The sequence below is a fragment of the Pinus tabuliformis genome, chromosome 3_1 (assembly GCF_031772625.1).
Source record: "Pinus tabuliformis cultivar Carrire ecotype Pingquan chromosome 3_1, CPIR1, whole genome shotgun sequence".
Lineage (NCBI taxonomy): Eukaryota > Viridiplantae > Streptophyta > Pinopsida > Pinales > Pinaceae > Pinus > Pinus tabuliformis.
The window spans coordinates 975,801,233-975,806,168 of NC_142301.1; the positions used below are offsets into that span (position 1 = coordinate 975,801,233).

The window sequence follows — 4,936 nt, forward strand, 5'->3', positions numbered from 1 at the left end:
GACTCCGGCGGCCAGCATGTGTTTCCGGTGGAGTATGCGGGACCCACCAACCGCGGGCCCGCCCCGTCTCGAAACTTGACAACACCACCTCCCCTCGCGCCAAAACACATTTGACTGCCGTTCGAAATCGAGACGCCTCTGCAACCCGGGCAAACGACTGCGCAAGAGCTCTGTTACCTCCTGGTATATTCCTGGTGCCATATCTGTCTCTGCAAACGACTGTGCAAGAGCTCTGTTGCCTCTTGGTATATTCCTGGTGCCATATCCGTCTCTACAAACGACTGCGCAAGAGCTTTGTTACCTCCTGGTATATTCCTGGTGCCATATCCGTCTCTGCAAATGACAAATCGTGGTTTTAAACCATACTTAGATCTGTATTTAGAGAATCTTCTGGACATAAAACATTCATTTTGTTTTAAATCTGTTTTAAAGATTTTGGATTTCAGGGGCACAGGAAAGTTGTAAACCCTACGTGAACCCTACATCCTGAGAATGGGTCATACGTGAACCCTAAATCTTGCTTTTACATTTCTCCATGGACCTAGCTGCAGATGCCAGTTCTGCGCTACAACTGGTATCCAATGCCCTCCACAAGCCTTCCTGCCACTAAAACCCTGCACTACCCAGCAGATTCGCGAAAACCAGCTGAACTCGCAGGCCAGCTCAGCCAAAAGTGGCCAAATCCCTGTAGAATACAGGAATCGCATATACACCTCAGAGAAGTCGGTGCCTTTCCTGACCTGAAAAATATTGACCTTGGGATCAAAGCAGAATGCCAGTCTATGCACAAGCCACACCGGCTTCGCTAGTTTCAGGAACGCTTGATAGAAAGGGGTTCTTGGATGCCCACCATTGAGAACATGATTCCTTTGGTCCAAATTACCAAAAAACGATTCCTCCATTTTGGGATGAACACTATGAAGGTACTTACTGTGACAAAACTTGCCAAACAAGCAATCGGGTTCGATGGCAAGGACATCAAATGGATCTCATTCCCGATCTTAGTCCTGTTCCCATCTTGACACTTCATCGGAACAGAACTAATCGATTTTATATGCATAACATATGTGGATGAGGGTTCATATTTCTTATCTCACGAAACCCTCTAGCCTGGTTTTTCACTCTGTTCAGTTTCCCATTTCTCAATCTGGTAACTTCTCTGTGCTGAAATACAAACCAACTCCAAGGTATCCAAGTCTCTTCAAGCAACCTTCCCTTCAACATAGCAAAAGTTTCAGATTTCCACCTTAATGCCTTCTTAACCTGTTTAGCACACCATAATTCAGGTGGAGATTGAGAGGCACCATTCATTCTGAGATTCACATGATATTTATTTTGAGGTTCAGTTATTTTTGGGACGATCCAAAATTAAACTTGTATATAAAATCTGCACTTTACACTTTTAGTTGCACATTTGCAAAACAAATTTACTCTGAAGCCACTAAATTTATGAAACTATACCTTTTACAGAAAGTTGGAGTTATCATAAAAGAAACAACAAAACTTGGCTTTGTTGAAGGCATTTGTGGAATATAGACCTCTTTCAGAAGGGCATATGATCCTTCCATATGGAGGAGTAGTTCTAAAGATTAATTTTTCTATATACTAACTTTGAATTTTGGTGTAATTTTCTTGTCAATCAACAAGATGTAATATTTCAAGGATTTGCCCATAATCAACAGTATGGATTTCTAAGAAATCACAATCTACATCTATATTCAACAGTATGGATTTCTAAGAAATCACAATCTACATCTATATTCAAATCCTTGAAATATTTTTAAGGCTCCCAAAACTTTTCAAAATAGAAACTTTGGTAGGTGAAAATCCCCAAAGCAAATAATCCTCGGTGATGTTGGATTTACCTCTCAAATAACAGAAATATCCTTCATTTTGCTCCGCTAGCTGAGGCATGGTAGGTTTCAATATAAATTCCAAAAAATATGTATAGGGATAAACCAATGCCATTTTGCCTCTCTCCATTACAACACAAATTCTCTGTTGCTTCTATCATCCGAAGTGTAATGTGAAGAAAGAGAATATGTAGGGGACTGAGGAAGAGGGTAAATCTTCTCAAGTTGCCTTATCACCTCTTTGATATCTGGTCTAACAAAGGGAGAAGGTGCACAGCAACCCATTGCAAGCTGAAGAACTCGAAGGAGCCCTTCATCCATCGGGCTTCTCATTCGTCCTCCCGGAATGGAAAGGTCAAAGAGATCTGAAATCCTTTCTTCAAGCACTGCATTCTTCACAACTGTTGGTAGATCAATAATTTGATTGGATGAGTCCCTTTCAATTGGTCTTCTGCCAGTGAGAATTTCAAGTAATATAATACCAAAACTATAAATATCTGTTTTTGTGTTTGCCTTGTTCATCTTGAGCAGTTCAGGTGCTTTATAACCTTGAGAAGCAGAAGCTTCTAGCATTGCCAGTTTTGTACTCGGATTCATAAGTAAGTGAAGACCAAAGTCAGAAAGATGGGCCTCATAATTATCATCTATGAGTATGTTCTTGGACTTGAGATTGCCATGTATGATAGGCGTTTCCAGGCAAGTGTGAAGGTACGCTAGACCCCTTGCAGCACCTAGTGCAATTCTATGCAGTTTAGCCCAACCAGGTGCTGGTCTGTTTGCATCTACATTCGAAAAGAAAGATCAGATTTTTATAGATGTGTATGCTGCATGATAAAATACCGTAGCACAGTGGATAAGAAAATTGCATAAAAAATGGTTTTCAGATCTTTGAGTCACTGAACTCTTTTGCTAGCATCTACAATATAGTAAAACTAGATTTCTGTAGGTAGTCAAGGTGCACTCGAATCTTACAAAATCAAAGCATCTTACTTTCATAATAAAATAAAACCCTTCCTATTTCATTTTTCTAGCCTTTATCACTCGCATTTTGGGTTTGTGTGGGTTTGGCATACAGACCAGAACTACTGGAAGAGCCTTCTTCAATAGTCTTTGAATTAAAGATCAAAATGTTTTCATGCACTGAACACATCACCGGACAAGTTTTACATAGCCCTCCAAGCAATTACCAACAATAAGGAAATCAACTATTTCAACCCAACTCCTATGGAGCTTTGGGCATCTGTACTCCATGAGCTGCAAATTTATTTCACCAGCTGCAATGGAAAATTTCCTTACACACCCATACAGAAGCACTCTTCAACGGCCTATATTATAGATGGCCATAAATAAACAGAGACTGGTTTTCAAGATTCAAACTCTAGTCTCTCACAAATTTATATCTAGGCAGGCGAGTGGGATAGCGTTCTCGGTCCTTGCATTAGTTGTAAACCAAATTGTTTCTCTGAATTGACTTCATCCTCGATCTCTCTTGGCTCGTTAGGCTTCCTGTTCCAGTTGAAATGAGAGAATTGGAGAATGAGGCTGAGCATGTGGAGTCTGAAATAGGGCAGCCACTAAGAATGAACTTAGAGAACTTAGCAACAATCCTCATCAACAAACCAAGTTCCAGGAAAATATAATTTAACGCTGAAATGCAACTTACATAGAGTGCTGCGATGACTCCAGCTATATAACCTGCCTGTAGCTTAATAGCAGCACTGAAGAATCCGGACTTATAGGCCTCCAAAGACTTGAATCCACTACCTGAAATTATTCAACAGCAGATCTCTTGGATCAGGAAGAATACCAGAGCTAACTGATGAGTTAAGGAGAATCCAAAACCATGGCTAACATCCAAAGTCAGGGAGGGAGACAAACACTCTTTAGACTGCATCACATTTCATGCAAAAATTAGTTATTCTACCGAAGGATAAACCAAACAAAATTAACCTGAAGAGTTGTCAAGCCAAATTGTGGTAGAGGACTCATCCTCTGACACTTGCTGATGCTGAGGACCCCAGAGATTAGAATAGCCATTATAAAAGTTTATGGTCTCGAACTTGGAGGTCACAGGAATGTGCTTCACAGGAATGTGCTTCAAGTGAATTGTAGATGATGTATCTTATATTTCACTACTGAACAAATATATATCAAGAAATATACAAGTTGTCCCGCCTTGTGTAGGCAAAAATAGCCAGCTTAACCACTTTGGCTACAATTTTGAAAGATTCTACATCTTTCCCAAAAATGCCAAGCCCAGCTGTAATCTTAACTGCCAGCCCTTGAATGCAATGTCAGTTAAAGAGTAATCTCCCTTAGGATATTCAATCATAAGATTCTAAAAAAATAACATGCATATCATATGGACACTTTGTTATGTAATTGTTTTGGACTTCATCTGAGCATAACAAAGTGGAACAAACTGATTAAAGTTGTATAACAATTTTTTCTTTGCAACAGATTTTGCATGTTATTATGTTTCTTTCAGCAATGTATTGATTATACCAAGACGAAGCATTTGAAAGTCTATAATACTGTTTTGTGCATGGGTAGGAAATATTGAAGGGGAGATAGGGAATTATGCTGTAAATGTGTTTATATCTGGTGGGGTCTTCAGTGTAAATTCTACACACTACAAAAAATTGCATTTCAAGTGGTGTTCAATATTCATAGTATGAACTGTTGCTCATATGTTTAGTCAATATTCGTGTTCCCTCATTTGTATAGGGATTTGAAGAATGAGGAAGTGGGAATTGATCAATGAGTTGGAGGTTGAGGACCCAGAAGGGATGATAGAGTTTTCAGCGGAAGATTTGACATGGACAGAAGTAGCAGGAGACCAAGTCGCAATTATTCCATATTGTCGACTTGAGGATTTTATAAGGGAAGAGCAAATGAGGGAACCTGCACCTACTCAATTTGTTGCTAAAATTCGAAAAATTAAAGATGTGAAGGATATCAAGAGGACAAATTATTCAACATATCTAGAATATGTTGTGTGAGTCTCTCTCTTTCTCTCTCTCTCTCTCTCTCTCTCTCTCTCTATATATATATATATATATATATATATAATTTTGATTTTA

At 39.3% G+C, this 4,936-nt stretch overlaps 1 pseudogene; it reads right to left on the bottom strand.

Moving 5' to 3' along the window:
- Positions 1-1,982: 1,982 nt before the first annotated feature.
- Positions 1,983-3,890, bottom strand: LOC149191097 (putative kinase-like protein TMKL1 pseudogene; annotated as a pseudogene).
- Positions 3,891-4,936: the final 1,046 nt, after the last annotated feature.